This window comes from Camelus bactrianus, chromosome X (assembly GCF_048773025.1).
Source record: "Camelus bactrianus isolate YW-2024 breed Bactrian camel chromosome X, ASM4877302v1, whole genome shotgun sequence".
NCBI classification, from domain to species: Eukaryota; Metazoa; Chordata; class Mammalia; order Artiodactyla; family Camelidae; genus Camelus; species Camelus bactrianus.
Genome location: NC_133575.1, coordinates 37,636,365 through 37,653,707, shown reverse-complemented (window position 1 = coordinate 37,653,707; position 17,343 = coordinate 37,636,365). Strand labels below are relative to the sequence as shown.

Below are 17,343 nucleotides of genomic sequence, written 5' to 3'. Positions count from 1 at the left end.
CCAGCACTCCCTTCCCTCCTCTTCCCTTGGCAATGTGGCCTTGCATCCTGCCAGCACCCCCAGCATTGCAGAACCAGGTACGTGGGGATGCACATGCCTAATGGCCCCAAACCACACTGGGTCCCTTGCACATGTCCCCAGAGCATGTGGCATGGACTGGAGTTCATGATTGCATCTGCACACCAGCCAGCCGTCTATCCATCCATCTGTCCATCTGTCCATCCATCTCAGAGACAGTTCCCTCAAAGCATCATTTCTGAGATTTGGAGTCTTTCTGTTTCTTTGAATCACCGGCGGATTTGCTATTCATGTCTCCTTGAGGCCTGAAGCAAGAGCGGGCTGGCCACTCCCAGGTCTCTGGCCACACTCTCAGGGTACTGGCTCTTTGGCTCAAATGCCACCCTTGGCTTTCCAGGGCCAGGAATGAAAGGTCCCTGCTCATCTTTCCAGTGTCAACTTCCACCTCATCCTTTCATCCACCCGATTTTTCCACCACACTCACCTCTCTTATGCCTCCCAGAATCCACCCACGCTATTCCCACTTTTAGGAATGGCCTTCCTGCATCTCTCTCTTGGGATCACAGAATCATGCGGTGAAATATGCCCATGGATGTCTCTCCAGCTAGGCTGGGAGGGCTTAAAACCAGGGAGTAGATGGGACTCATGCTTGCATTCCCAGTGCATTGCATGGGCTGGAGCCACAGCAGTCTCCAGTTATGTGGGCAGGTAGAGGGTTGGGTAGGTGTTTGAGTGGGTGGATGGGTGGATGAATGGATGAATGAATAGGTGAATAGGAAAAAAATTAACATATGTATGTATATTCATGACTGGAACATTGTACTGTACACCAGAAATTGACACATTGTAACTGACTCTACTTCAATTAAAAAAAACAAATGAAAACAATAACATTTTTCATATATTTAGTTAAATAAAATATATGATTAAAATGAAAAAATAGGTGGGTAGGTGGGTCACTAATGGGTGGATGAATGGGTGCAAGCCTGGGCGAGGGGTTGGGTGATGGGTGAGTGAGTGGATGGATGGAAAAGTGGGTGATGACTATTCTAATGCTTTGGGGTTTTTTGTATTTGAAATTTTTTTCTTTTTCTTTTTTTTATTGAGGTATAGTCAGTTATAATGTGTCAATTTCTGGTGTACAGCATAATGTTTCAGTCATACATATATTCATTTTCATATTTTTTCATTATAGGTTACTACAGGATATTGAATATAGTTCCCTGAGCTATACAGAAGAAACCTGTTGTATATCTATTTTATATATATTAGTTAGCATCTGCAAATCCTGAATTCCCAATTTATCCCTTCCCACCCCTTTTCCCCCCGGGAACCATAAGTTTGTTTTCTGTGTCTGTGAATCTGTTCTGTTTTGTAAGTTCATTTGTGTCTTTTTTCAGATTCCACATGCAAGTGATGTCATACAGTATTTTTCTTTCTCTTTCTGGCTTTCTTCACTTAGAATGATGATCTCCATGTCCATCCATGTTGCTGCAAATGACATTATTTAATTCTTTTTTATAGCTGAGTAGTATACCACAGCTTCTTTATCCAGTCATCTGTCAATGGACACGTTCTAATGTTTTGACCTGTCCTGTCTGCTTCCTGGACCCTCCCCTCTGTCCTCCCCGCAACACAGAACTTATCTGTTATTATCCAGAAGAACAATCCGCTCTCTTCAGAAAGATCCTTCCTCAGTGTTAGAAATTGAAGGTGATGAAGCCACATCTACGCAACAACTTTGGAGCAGCTGAAGTGACAGGTTGACAGTTGGACAGACAGATCCCTCAGAGCAAGGGAACCGAAGAGCCTGGAGCTCTGATGTGCCTGGGAGGGCCAGCTGCCTTGCATGGAGACCTAAGATAGGAAGGAGATTTCTCTTTCCTCCTGGGCTGCCTCAGGGCTGCTAGAGCCACTGCGAACTTGGAGGTCTCCCCAGAGATCGCCTCTTCCTATTTCCACACTGCCCTGAATTCCACCATTAGATGAAATCATTTCCAGTAAGGCTTTGTCTTCTTCAGACAGCCTCTGCCACAAACATGTTAACTGCTTCTGGATGACTGACATTTTAGTATAAAATACCTTTTAATCTGTCATGGGAGGCAGAATTTCCGGTGGCCAAGAGAGATGAGGTAACTTTACTGTGTAAACCTGTGACCCTCTAAATGGGCAGAGAGGGGCGGAGGCTGCCAGTGATTTGACTGAAGGGTTCCGTGAGTCGTGGCTGACTGTAGGAGGCAAACATTCCTTTTGTTAACTCAACACCCTTCCCCTTTTCTTTTAAACACCACCTACCTTCCTTCCTTCCTTCCTTCCTTCCTTCCTTCCTTCCTTCCTTCCTTCCTTCCTTCCTTCCTTCCTTCCTTTATGGAGGTGCTGGGGATTGAACCCAGGACCTCATGCATGCTAAGCATGCACTCTACCACTGAGCTATACCCTCCCCCTCCCCCTCCATTTTCTTTTGACTACATGCCTCCCTCTACCCCAGTGTGTGTGGTTCTTCTGGGGCTAACTACCCCCAGCCCAGTCCAAAGCTCCAGGGGTGGACCCAGGACTAGCATGGCTGATCAGGACAATCTGTCATCCTGACCACAGGATCAGGAATGGGCATGTGACCCAAGCCAGGCCACATGACCTGAAGCTGGGACTACAGGGAAAGAGGCTTCCCTTTCCCCCTATCTGTTCAGGTGGAGGTGCAGTGGCCACCCCAGGAGAGGAGCTGCTGAGAATAACGCTGTCAAAGAAAAAGCAGAGCCCAGTCCCAGTGAGAGAGAGTTCTCAGATGTGAAGTGCACACCCAGGTCTCTTCAGTTACCGGAGTAAGTCCATTGTCCTTCAGATGGTTTGACTTGTGTTTCTATCTTTTACAACCCACAGATCCCTGAAGAACACATCCACCTTCCTGCCCTCTCCTGCCCCAGTGAGGTTCTCTGCTCATTTTCAAGATTGATCCTTTGACAATGCCTCACCTTCTTCTTTTTATCTGTCTTTCACATTTTTCAATGGCTCGATTACTGATTTATTAATCATTAATCTAGGGGGGATGGCATAGCCCAGTGGTAGAATATGAGCTTAGCGTGCACGAGGTCCTGGGTTCAATCCCCAGTACCTCCGTTACCAATCAATCAATCAATCTAATTACCTCCCCCAACCCCAGAAAAAAGAAAACATACATGTTAAAAAATCAGAAAAAATAATTAACTTAAATCCTAGACCCCAAATAGGAATATGATGTTTGTATATTCCTAGCGTTGACCCATTGGGTCATTTACAACAGAAGCTAGACAAGAGTTTGCTTTGTGTGGCATCAGAGTTACAGACACATCACATTCGTATATGACTCCTGTGCCACCAGTCAACATCATTGGTCTAGCATGGGCTCTTTTTCTCTATGTCATCTCCGTTTGATTATTGATTAATTCACTATTATATAAATAAACATAAATCATACACACACACAAAAGAAGTGTCCTTTGAGGTCAAAGCATGCCAATGCCATGGTCACGGTTCTGATCCAAGGGCTGGAAAGGACCCCTCAGGCCACTGAGTCCATCCCTGGGCCCCTCCAAATTCTCCAGGCCTGCCTCAGGAGTGACCTGGACCAAAATCTCCACATTAGCCTTGGGCACCTGGGCTCTCCGCCAGCTCTGCCTCTCAGCCTGCAGGGCAACTTCCTTGTTGTGGAGGGGCGTGCCTTTCTCCTTCTTGTCTGCAGTGCTTTATCTCTGAAAGCAGGGCCTGGCGAGGGAGTGGGAAGTGGGGTGGGGGGGAGCCTCAGCTTCCAGCTGTTACGCTCTTGAAGACCATCTGTTCTCCCCTAAAAGGTGGCTGCAAAGATCCTTAACAATTCCCAGCTCCAAAGTGCCTGTGGTGCAGGTGGAGAAACCAGGGCCCTAGGAGGTGACTTCCCCCAGGGCACCCATTCTTCCATGTGTTCCTCCCCCCTTTGCCTTCTGGGCCCCAGGATCCCGTGGGTGGCAGCACGGGGATGCCAGAGAGAGCTAGCCAGCTGTATCTTTGCTGGCCAGGGATCTGACTCACTGATCCATCGCCCAGGGAGCACTTGCTGGGTGTCGTAGCCTAGGATGGTGCAGCTGGGTCCTGCTAGGCCAGCGTCTGGAAGGGGTCCCACGCATCCTTTCCAAGCTGTCTGCCATTGGCAGTCCCACAAAGCACACAGACCTAATGACTGGCAGCAGACATATATTGAGTGCTTGCTCTGTGCTGGACAATTTAAAGAGCTTTTCTTCCATTATCTCAGTTGATCTTTTCCACACCACTGTAAGGCAGGAACCATAATTACCGGCATTTCATCGATAAGGAAGCTGCGGCTCGGCAACCTGCCCGAGAAGAAAGCCGTTCCTACTGGAGTTACTAGCCAAGTAGCAGCCCAGGATGACAGTGGGGGCATTTTGGCACCTGCATGTCCTTAATAAGCCCACCTAAACCACCATTGTCCAGGATGGGGACGGGAAGCTGGCTGTGTTTTAGATCTGAATGGGGGCACAGCCCTGAAGGTGGGGACCAACAGGGGTGGCCCCTCACCCCAGAGGGTCATTCCACATCCTCAGGGTGGGGAGGTGTCACAGCCCCCCTATTCCACACACTGTGCAAAGCACAGCCCCTCCCTCCAGGAGCCGGGCAGAGCCCAGAATGGCCTGGATTCAGCTCTGTCTCCCAACCCCAGCCTCTGAGGCTCACTTCATGCGAGTCCCTTCTTTTCCACCTTGGTGACCTCATCTGTGCTATGAGCTGATAGATGCCGTTAAAGGGAAATCTCCAAAGCGGTAACATCACAACTCATACAAATATAAAGTGAATGCATACCAAAGATTTTATTTAGGTCTTTTATTAATGAGAGAACTGGGAAGACGTTACAATCAGACTCTGCAGACAGATGTAAATGAACTTGCCAGGGGCTGCACCAGATATTTGGAACCATCTTCTCTACAGGGCAGAAATCAGTTGTATATCTACATACAAAGTTTATTTGCACATTTAATAACGGGAATCCTCAGGTCTGTGCATGTTAACTCTTTCTCAAAAAAAAAATGTTAAGCATAAGACTTATTGTACCTAGGTTTAATGGAAGTCCAGTAAGACCTTGTTATATCTGTTACAAATGTATCAGCAAGAAAAATAACTTGGTGTGATATTCTTATAAGTAACTTAAATGCAAATGAGAAAGAGCTTTTGGGTAAACTCTTTAGGAATTATTATTATCATTATTATTTTTTATTGAAGTACAATCAGTTACAATGTCAATTTCTGGTATATAGCACAATGTCCCAGTCATGCATATACATACATATATTCGTTATCATATTCTTTTTCATTAAAGGTTATTACAAGATATTGAATATAGTTCCCTGTGCTATACAGAAGAAATTTGTTTTTATCTATTTTTATATATAGTGGTTAACATTTGCAAATCTCAAGCTCCCAAATTTATCCCTTCCCACCACCCCCTTTGCACATGTTAACTCTTGTCTCTATAGTTTCAAAATGGCCCAGCCAGAGACAAGGGTGCTGCCCCTATGGCTCAGATAAGCTGTAAAGTCCCCTAGATGCACCAAGTCCCATTGAAAGGACACCTGGGAATAGTTCTGTCCATTTAAAAGCCCTTCATTGTTTTTCCTGACAATGTATAGGGCTGAACTAGACAATGGCTGAGGCTTTTTTTTCCAGCTCCTAGGCGTTCCTGGGCTGAGAAGTGCCCAGCCCTTGGGGTTACATCCACTTTCTGACTCATCCATCTCCTCACTTCTTTGCTTTCAAGCCCTGGACACTGAGGGGCACCACCAGGTCACAGAGGGCTTTTGTGAACTTCAGGGAAGGATGTTTCTGCCTCCTGATGGACACGGCCCCAGGCCAGGACCCAGGGATGCTAGAGGCACCCAGGCTGTATTTCTGCCCCCACTTTCCTCCTTGGCTAGGTGTCTCTGGCCAGGGCACAGCCTGACCAGCTGTGCACAGTGGCCTGCTGCCACGTGACACTCCACAGTCACTAGTGGTGACCCCCTGAAGGATCTAAAAGAAAGCTATCTGCTTAGGTTTGAGGTAGGAGCACAGAAAGGCTCTGATGCTACACTTGAGAGGCTTTTTTTGGGGGCGGTGAAGATGGGCAGGGCTAGGGCACTGAACCTAGAAGGGTGGACCTCTCTGCTCTCTCAAAACCTGCTCTCCATCTGGGCCGGATTTGGAATTCAGGAGCTGCAGTCACCATTGTCCAACCTGAGCCAGGAGAAGGGTTTTGGGGGAGTCTCTCTGTCTCCCCTACTTTGCCTGGGCAAGTTGGTGGGGAATCGGGGTTAGCAGTGGAGCTGCCCCCTCCTCACCCAGGGTGGCAGCCCCATGAGGCCTAGCCTCTCCCAACCCATTTCCAAGCCTTGCTCCTGGGGGCAGGGTGTGAAGACTCAAAAGTGGCAGAGGAGCAAGATGGGGACTCAGTGGCAGGGAGCAGCCATTCTGCCGGCTCGCTGCCTGTGTGCTACTCTTCCGGGCTCAGTGCTTCCCTGGGCCTGGGCTGCAGGCAGGCAAGACCTTTGACGGTGAAGGATACTGAGGCTGGGAAAGGGCAGATGGCTTCCCCGAGGCCTCAATGACCCATGGAACCCTGAACAGCTTCCTAAGTGTAAGCTGCCCACTCCAGGGGTAGATAGACAGTGCTCCCCACCTACCAACCCTCATTCAGCTCTAGGCCCCTCCCTGGCCGGGGCATCTGGTCTCCTATGAGCTATGAGAGAGTCAGATACACTTTCTTGACTGAACACTTGCTGTCCCACTCTCAGATCTTTGCCTTCTGAGTCGAGGCCTTTGTCTTGACTGTTTTTTTTAAATCTTGATGACTTTATTATTTTTTTTTTGCTATACAAATCAACTTAAAATTTTAGAACATTTATTTTATTTTTGTACTATTTATTTATTTGGGGGGATTTATGTTTATTTATTTATTTTGATGGTGGTACTGGGGATTGAACCTAGGACCTCATGCATGCAAAGCATGCACTCTACCACTGAGCTCTACCACCCCCGCCCCGTAAATCAACTTATTTATTTGTTTATTGAAGTATAGTCGATTTACAATGTTGTGTTAATTTCTAGTGTACAGCATAATGATTCAGTTATACATATATATATATGTATATATTCCTTTTCATATTCTTTTTCATTATAGGCTATTACAAGCTATTGAGTGTAGTTTCCTGTGCTATACCTTGTTGTGTATCTGCCTTGATTTCTGTCTTTGTAGCTTAGAGGGCCCTGTAATGTTGTCCCAAACTGAAGAAAGAAGGCTGGGCCTTTATTTAGCTGTGGGGTGCCCCCACTCCTGGAAGGGAGCATGACATTGGGCACAGGCAGCTGACTTCAATGGAGTACAGTTCCCCAAGATAGCTGGCAGAACATGGGAACAGGATTGTCAGGATTTTGTGCCTGGAGCAGTGAACACTCATTGCTAACTGAACAATCTCTGGGTTCTGTTAGCATAGAAGAAAAGGGGAAAGTATATTAGATGTGCCACTAACAAGGCTTGCCACAAACAGACCTCTACAAAATTATTTTGGAATAATTGCATATGGATATAATTTACTGAAGCAGTCTCCCTGTTGCTGGACATTTGGCTGTTTCCAGCTTTTTGCTATTGTCCACTGTACTGCAATAAACAGCCTTGTAATTTTTCTCTGCCCATGTCCTCAATTATTTCTTCAGGATGAAATGCTGCATGTGTAATTGCTAGGTAGGGGGACCTTCTAAACATTTTTGATTTAGATTACCAAGATGTACCTTAGAAAGGCTCTACAAATGTTTTGTTTTCACCGAGCAGTCAATGAAGAGGTCGATCTTTACTGACACTGGATATTCACATTCTCATTAATTTCATCAGTTTTATATTCCCGTCCCGGCACGTCTAGGCCCTCCGCATTGCCCTGGGCCCTCTTCCCTGCACCCTCCTACTCCACCCTTTAGGAAGCCTGACCTGAATCTCTTCTCCCTGCTCTGAGCAGCTTCCTGGCACTTCTGCTTCATATCACGGAGGCTTATAAGCATTACTCATCTTTCCTGGAGTCTGGGCACATCATCTCCGGGTTGCCAGAGTCCAGCACAGTGCTCAACTGAGGAGCATGGGACTGAAGGAAGGAAGAGGCACTTTCCAAGCTCTAACTTTGTCTCCAATAACAGGGTTTGAGAAAAGCAAAACGGTCCTGAATTCCAATCCCCTCCTGACTTTGCCAAAACCTGGATTTCTAGAAGAAGCACATTCCTTGGTTTCCCTTATAATCCCTAGCCAGGTGTAGGTGGAAGGAAAGCTGCATGCCTATCCCTGCAACAGATGCCCCACATGCACCCCCAGGGAGACACGTGCACAGACACCAAGATCCAAGCTCACAGGCACATCTGAACACTTGATTGCATGCCGTGTACAGGGCCCTACACACATGTACGCACACTAAGGATTCACGTACACACATACTCTGAACCAGGCCCACGTCCGCACATGAAACCATGCACACACATGTGCATGGGTCTCCAGAGTTACACCTGCACAGATACTGAGGCCATGGCCACAGGCACACCTGCACCCATCCACACACACATGCACATTCATACAGGGCCCATGGACAGATATGCACCAGTGCACACACACATTCATGGGTGCCCAGAGGTACAGATGCCCAGACACCACACGGTCCAAGCTCCTGAGCACTCATGTGCCTGTGTGCACACACATGTGCATCCATGAGCCCTCCAGGCAGCCAGTCCCAGGAAATACCTGAAGCCATGCCCATACACATGCCCAGGCCCAGGCTCTCAGGTCAATTACACTGGCAAATACACGAGCACCCATCGTATGCTTGCACAGACACTAGACACACAAGCCTGGGCCAATGGGCTCCGCTGTACCAGTGCAGTCACACACAGCCACGCATGCACACCCTGGGGTATGCACAGACACACACAAGACACAAACAGGCTTCCACCCGTGGCAATAAGGGTTTGAACGCGGAATGTCATGCATGAGCATATTGGTGTGTATGCACAATTGCATTTCATATAAACCTTTGTCAGGGTACAGGCTCCTGTGTCCCTGCTGGGCTCATCTGCTCCTGAGCACCTCCACTCGAGTGCACACTTGCACCTGTGTAATGCACATACACACCTGCCCCGCAACCAGCACAGCCTAAATGCACACACATGTACCCCATGTGTGCGCATGTATGAACACATTGTAAATGCAGTTTTCCCCAGCCCCTGCCATCTAGAGTGATTCAGACATTTGTCCTTAACCTTGGGCTGCCACCAGGCCTGCGATGACACCATCACAGCTACTCTCCCAAACCAAGGCACCGGTGGCTGTAAAACTGCATATGTGTTCCGTGGGAGAATAGCCTGGTATGAATCAGGTTTGGGTGGGGCTCTCAAAGGAGACTTAGGGCCATTCTGGAAGCTCCCCAAACAATTCTCGCTCATCTTGCAGAGTGGCTGAGAATGTTCTGCAGATCTAGCCCCCAGAATCCAATCCGTGGGAGTCCTGCAGATTTCACCCTGAGTTTCCCGGGGCTACACATCCCTTCTCTGAGCTGAAGCCCCCTTCAACTAGACAAAGAGGCTGTGCTGAATTTTCTTTTCACCTGAATGCCTGCTGCCCTCATGCATGGCCAAAATGAGACTCCTGGGGTCAGATCTGAAACTGAGAGGCAATGTGTTAGTCTGTTCGGGCTGTCATAACAAAATACCACAGACTGGGTGGCTTAAACAACAGACATTTATTTTCTCACAGTTCTGGAGGCTGGAAGGCCAAGATCAAGGTGCCATTGGAGCTGGTTTCCGGTGAGGCTTTTCTTCCTGGCTTGGAGACAGCCGCCTTCTTGCTGTTTCCTCACATGGGCTTCCTTCTGTGCATGTGTGTGTGGGAAGAGCTCACTGGTGTCTCTTCTTCTTTTCATAAGGCCATCAGTCCTACTGGATTCGGGCCCACCTTTAGGACCTCACTTAACCTTTATGACTTCCTCGAAGGCCTTATCTCCAAAAACAGTGACACTAGGGGCTGGGGCTTCAACATATGAATTTGTAGGGGGGTACACAGCTTAGGGATTAACAGTCAACAAACAAAGTGCTACCTTGAGCAGCTGCAGGATGGCTACGGCTCCTCCTTTTCCTCAGGTGCGTTCCTGAGACGTGTCTGTGCAGAAACCAAATGGAGAGGAGGAGTAAAGACAGGCACGGTCACAGCCTTTCTCATAGACAGAATTCTTTATCGCTTGCCAAATACTGCACTTTATTTATTTATTTGTTTTAATTGAAGTATAGTTGGTTTACAATGTTGTGTTAATTTCGGGTGTACAGCACAGTGATTCAGTTATACATATATATATATTCCTTTTCATATTCTTTTTCATTATAAGCTATTACAAGATATTGAAAATAGGTCCCTGTGTTATACTGTAGGACCTTGTTGTTTATCTCTTTTATATATAGTAATGTGTATCTGCCAATCCTGAGCTCCCAATGTATCCCTTCCCACCTCTTTTCCTTTTGGTAACCATTCTCTGTTCTCTGTCTGTGAATCTGTTTCTGATTTGTAAATAAGTTCATTTGCGTAATTTATTTAGATTCCACATATAAGCGATATCACGTGGTATTTTTCTTTCTCTTTCTGGCTTACTTCACTAAGTACAACAGTCCCCAGGTCCATCAACGTTGCTAGTATGGTCAGTCTTATTAAGATTCGCCATTCTAATAAGTGTACAATGACATCTCAGTGTGGTTTTAATTTGCATTTCTCTAATGACTAATGATGTTGAGCATCTTTTCACATGTTTATTTGCCATCTGTATTTCCTCTTTTGGTACAGCGTCTGTTCAAATCTTTTGCCCATTTTCTAATTAGGTTGTTGGTTTTCTTATTACTGAATTGTGGACATTCTTTATATATTCTAGGTACTGGTCCTTTGTCAGATAATGCATTTGGAAGATATTTTCTCCCAGCCTGTGGCTTACCTTTTCACTTTTACATTATACTTTTGTATCTTATTTTGTTTCAGTCATACTTTCAACAAATTTTTTTTTTATTGAAGTCAAGTCGATTTACAATGTTGTGTTAGTTTCTGGTGTACAGCATAGTGGTTCAGTTATATATATGTACATGTATATATATTATATTTCTTTTTATATTCTTACCACATAATCCAGCAATCCCACTCCTGGGCACATATCCAGAGGAAACTATAATTCAACAAATATTTTTAAGTGTGTCAGGCACTGCTCTAGGTACTCAAAACACAGAAGGGAACACAACAGGCACAAATCTCTGTCTTTAGGAAACTTCCATGCCCAATATTATTCAATAGGCAGTGGAGAACATGAAATTAACCTGTTGGCTATTCTATTTGTCTCCTCAACCCACTGCCCCTCCTTCTCTGTCCTGCCCCATGTCTCCGTGTGGATTTCATCAGCCAGGCTCTGCTCCCACTGGCTTCCAGCTGAGAGGCCCTGGTAGGTGACTGGACAATGCGAGGACAGAGAAAGCTGGTTGTTCACTGACCAAGGCTGGGTTCCAGCTGGGTGCCCCTTCAGGCCTAAGAATGGTGACAGCATCCCTCTGATGCCAGTTCCCGGGTACCTCAGCGATCTTATTGGTTTACTGAACCCTCCCCTCACCTCTTTAACAACCCCCTCATTAAGGTCTCTTCAAAATCCCACCCATGTATGCCTTGTGTTTCCCCACCCACCCACCCCAGGGCCCTGGCTGACTCAATGAGTAGACATATAATATACTATTAGGAAGTACTGAGTGCAGTGAAGGAAAACAAAGCAGGACACAGGGGTGCAGAAGAATGAGGTGCTATTTTGGATAGTCAGGGAAGACTTCCTAAGGAGATGATCTTTAAGCAGAGAAAAGAAGAAAGTGAAGGGGGCAGCCATGTCACTGTGAACAACATGCAGATCTTGGGAAGAGTGTCCAAGCAGAGGGTAAACAGCAGGTGCAAAGGCCCTGGGGTGGGCTAATGCTTGGTGTGTTTACAGAACATCAAGGAGGCTGGTGTGGTTGGAGAGAATAGGTGAGTAGAGACACCGGAGAGATTGGCAGGGCAGGAATGATTCTACCCATTTGCCAAAGGCAGAAACCCAGGGCCCAGGGAAAGGCAGAGCTGGCCTAAGGTCCCACAGTGAGGTCCCCATGGCTTCTCCCCAACATATGCTGTGTTTCTGGGCAATAGGAGGAGCACTGCCATATGCCCCAGAGAGGATGTATAGCCCCCTGGGGAGGCCTGTCAAGTGGTTATGGTACTGGCCCCTGTGGCCCCTGTCCTCCATGGTTCAGCCTGCTCTCTGATCTAAGAACTTACTTCAGTCTCTCCTCACAGCAGTCAGAAGGTCCTATTACAGCCCAAGTCAGCCCACATCCCTCTTCTGCTCAGACCCCTGTTTCATCTCACTCAGAGAAAATGCCAAAAATCCTCCCCGTGGTCAGCGAGGCTGCATAGGACCAGGCCCCATCACCTCTCCAACCTCACCTCCTGCCACTGGCCCCCTGTCTCACTCTGTTCACTGTACCTCAAATGCGCAAGGCACACACCCACCTCGGGGCCTTTGCACAGGCTTTCCCCCTTTGTCTGGATCACTCTCCAGATGTAACTCCTCCTGGGGTCACACTGATTGGTATATGAATCCTCCCAGGGTTGCACAGTCTGGAGTGTGGACACTCCTAGGATCAAACAGACAAGGGTGTAGACACTCATGAGGTCATGAGATTTGGGTATAAGCAAACCTGGGGTCACGCTGATTGGGGTGTGGATCTCCTGGGATCACAGAGACAAGGTTTGGACACACCTGAGGTCACACACTCAGATGTGGAGGCTCTAGGGGGTCACACACACTGGGACGTGGACACGGCTGAGGTCATGCAGAATGGGAGGTGGTCACCCTTGAAGTATCACAGGCTGTAAGATGTTCTCTTAGAGTCCTATGGAGCGGGGTGTGGACGTTTCTGGAATCATATAGACTATGATCTGGTACTTCCTGGTTTCACACAGGCTTAACTTTGGGCCCCCTGAGAGTCAGAAACTCTGGGGTCTGGATACTTCTGGGGTCCCACAGACTGGGACAAGGGCATGACTGAGGGCACATCCACTGGGGAGCCACTGTGGTCAAATGACCATGGCGTGGAGATTGCTGGACGATCATGGGCTCGGCTGTGGCTACCTCTGTAGTCACAATGCTTGTGGTGACACCAATGGAAGCAGAGATGCCTCTTGGGACACACAGACGGGGGTGGATACTGAATGGGGGAATCGACATCCCTGTGGTCACAGATACTGGGGCGTGGAGACTCCTTTGGTCACACAAATGGAGGACATCCTCCCCTGGGTCACCCAGACTGGAGTGTGAAGCTGCCAAGAGTCACAGGCACAGGAGTCTCATCTTCCTGTGGTCACAGTGATGGGAGCACACCCTCTGGAGGCCACAGACATGCCTGTGTAGACACACTGTGCCAGAGACCGTGGGGTTTAGACAACACTGGGGGCCCAGACACTTGAGATAGGACATGGCTTCTGTTACCAGAACTTAGGTGTGGACATTCCTGGGTCATGGAGACTGGGGAATGGAGACTCCTGAGGTGGCTGAACTGGGACAAAACCATCCTGGAACTTCACAGGCTGAACTGAGGACACCCACGGGAGCGTGGCTACCTCTGGGATCACATAGTTTGAGACGCACACACTCATGGTGCCACTCAGACTGTGGTGAGGAAACTCCTGCGGTCACCCAGACCAAGCTGTGGCCACTCCCAGACTCACTCTGACTGTGGGGTAGACATTCCTGGGGTGTGGATGTTTCTGGAGTCAAACCTCAGGATGTGGACACAGCCAGGGTAAAACACACAGGATCCTTCCGGGGTCACAAAGACTAGGGGAGGACACATTTGTGGAGTGGAGACACCCCTTTGCTCACATCATGCAGACGAGTTCAGTGACTCTGAAGGTCACAGACTGGGAAATGGACACTCCTGTGGTCCCGCAGACGATGTAGTGAACGAGCCTGGGGCCACAGAGACTTAGATGCGGACACTCCTGGCTCCCATACTGGCTGGCAACTCCTGGAGTGACACCCTGGTGGTCACAGATGCTGGGGTGTAGAGACTTCACTCATCATAGTCTGGGCTGTTAAAAACCCTGTGACTCACACAACCAAGGGTGTATCATCCTGGGGACACACAGACTGGGTGGTGGCCACCCTTGTGGTCACACTGAAAGGTGATCATCCCCTAGGGTCACGTAGACTATTGACTAGATCCTTCTAGAGAAACACAGGCTGACTGTGGGCTCTCCAGGGGTGACATACATGGGAGCACGAACACGCCTGGCAGTTTGTGGTCTGAGGAACGATCACTCCTAGGGGACACTGACGGGGAGATGGAGAGCCAACAGTGACAGACTGGGCTGTGACCAAATCTGCAGTAAGACAGACTATGGGTGTGCTTCTCTGAGGACACACATTGGGGTCCGGAGACTCCTGGGGTCACACAGAGGGGGTGGACACTTCTGTGGTGACAAAGGCTGACATATGGCCACTGGTGAGGTCACCCAGACTGGGACATGGGCGCTACTGCTGACTGACCTACTCAGCAGTGGGCACCCCTGTGGTCAAAGAGACTGTAATTTTCACAACTCTGTGGTCAGAAGCTTTGGGCTATGCACACTTACGGGGTCACACATACTATGTTTTGAATACCCCAGGTGTCACACAGACTGGAGTGTATACCCTCCTGTGGTGATATGAACTACGCTATAGGCACTTTTGGAGGGGACAATGACTAGTAACCCTTGGGGTCACACCGACTGGGGAATGGACACCCATTGTTGTCACACAGTTTAAGCAGTTGACACCCTGTGGACAAACTGACAGGGGGGTATACACTTTTGGTGTGACACAGGCTGGGGTCACAGGGACTGGAGAATAAAAGTTTGTGTCATCACAGACTGGGATGGAAACACTCCAGGAGTCACTCAGGCTAAAGTAAGTACTCCACTGGGGACATACCATCTGGGGTATATGTACCTCTGTGGAAAAACTGACTTTGGTGTGGAAAATTCTGGGGTCAGAGGGGTGTGGAGACTCCTGGAGTCAAAAGATGAGGGCATCCATGCTCAGGGCCAGACGGGTGGAGAGTGGGCACTCCCAAGATGGGAGACTGGGCCTAGGCCAGGCTGGGCCCTCCTGGGCCACATACTTGGGAGTGTGGGTGCCCTGGGCCACGTAGACTGGGGTATAGACATTGCTCCAGTTGAGAGACTTGTGTGCATATGCTTCTGATGTCACACAGATGGGGGCGGACACAACTAGGGACACGCAGCCTGCGGTGAGTACACTCACGGGGGCCTAAAGGCTGGTGTGTCCCCGCTCCTGGGAATTCAGGTGTGCGCGCTCCTGGGGCCTGACGCCGGTGCCGACCCTGCTGAGTTTGCATGGGAATGGGCGTGGATACCCCTGCGGTCACACCTCTTGTGCGGAGACTTCCGTCATACATTCCTGGGGTCAGACAGACTGGGGTGTGGACATTCCTGTGGTCATACCGACGTGGTGAGAAGATTCCCGGTTAACGTACTGTGGTGCGGCCCCTCCCCCAGGGTTACAGACTCAGTATGGACACTCCCAGGGTCACAAAGTCAGGGACAGAAATACCTAGGGTCACAGACTGGATGTTGGTAGCTCTGAGGTCAGTGGACTGGGGTGTGGACAGAGAATGTGAGTTACTAAAGATACGGCAGCAAGCTGCGGAAACTGGGTGTGCTCATGTAGCTGGTGTTTGCCAGCTCCTGTTTGCTAGATTACAGACATTCAGGACTGCAGTCATGGCCGACTTTCTGACATTTCTTTAAGAAAGGGGTTCTTAACATTAAAAAAATGTGTTCTGGGGAACACTTTGGCATCTGGTTAAATCTGTGGATGCCTTCACATTTTAAAAAGCATATATTTAGAAAAATGTACTAAAAAGGAGGCACAAGAAGTATTTTAAAAAGCATCCATGTGTGTGCATAAGCGTGCATGCACACACACACACACACACACAAATACACAGGATTATTATGGAAACCAATGAAATATTATGGAGGTTCCTCAAACAATTCAATAGAACTACGGCATGATCCAGTGATCTCTGGATCCCAAATATGTACTTCTGGGTATATTTCCGAACGAGATGAAATCACCACCTCAAACAGTACATGCACCCCCATGTTCGCTGAAGCATTATTCACAGTAGTCAAGGTGTGGAGGGTGTAGCTCAGTGGTAGAGTGTGTGCTTAGCATGCATGAGGTCCTGGGTTCAATCCCCAGTACCACCGTTAAAAACAAACACATCAGTCAAGATATGGAAACAAACTAAGTGTCTGTCAACAGATGAGTGGATAAAGAAAAGGTGGTATAGGCATACAATGGTATATTTATTATTCAGTCATAAAAAAGGAAACAGACCTTGAGGACATTATACTAAAAGAAGTAAGTCAGAGAAACAGATATACTGTAAATTTCACTTACATATGGAATCTTAAAATGGGTGAAGGTGGTCAAAAGGTACAAATTTCCATCTATAAACAAGTTCGGGAGATGTGATGTACAGCATAGTGACTCTACTTATCAATAATCTATTGTATATTTGAAAGTTGTAAAAGAAAGCAAATCTTAAAAAAAAAATAAAGAAAGCAAATCATAAAAGTTCCCAAAAGACCCAGAATTACCAAAGCAAAATAGAAGAAAAAGAACAGAACTGGAGGAATAACCCTCCCAGACTTCAGACAATACTACAGACCTACAGTAATCAAAACAGCATGGTATTGGCATAAAAACAGACATATGGATCAATGGAATAGAATAGGAAGCCAAGAAATAAATCCACAGACCTATTGTCAATTAATCTTTGACAAAGGAGGCAAGAATATACAACGGAGAAAAGACAGTCTCTTCAGCAAGTGGTATTGGGAAAACTGGACACCTGCATGTAAATCAATGAAGTTAGAATACTCCTTCACTCCATACACAAAAATAAACTCAAAATGGCTTAAAGACTTAAATATAAGACAAGACATGATAACTCATCTAGAAGAAACATAGGCAAAACATTCTCTGACATAAATCTTAGCAATGTTCTCCTAGGGCAATCTATCCAGGCAATAGAAATAAGAAAGAAAATAAACAAATGGGACCTAATTAAACTTATAAGCTTTCGCAAAGCAAAGGAAACCATAAGCAAAACAAAAAGACAACCCATGGAATGGGGGAAAATATTTGCAAATGCTGTGACTGACAGAGGCTTAATTTCCAG

General features: G+C 47.5%; 2 non-coding genes across 2 annotated transcripts; both read right to left on the bottom strand.

The window, feature by feature from the left end:
* Nucleotides 1-3,319: 3,319 nt before the first annotated feature.
* On the bottom strand, nt 3,320-3,390 carry LOC123612180 (small nucleolar RNA SNORD113/SNORD114 family). The gene has a single exon (XR_006719393.1). It is a non-coding gene; the product is annotated as a small nucleolar RNA SNORD113/SNORD114 family (small nucleolar RNA).
* Nucleotides 3,391-6,977: 3,587 nt separating this feature from the next.
* Nucleotides 6,978-7,049, bottom strand: TRNAA-UGC (transfer RNA alanine (anticodon UGC)). Its single transcript has one exon. It is a non-coding gene; the product is annotated as a tRNA-Ala (tRNA).
* Nucleotides 7,050-17,343: the final 10,294 nt, after the last annotated feature.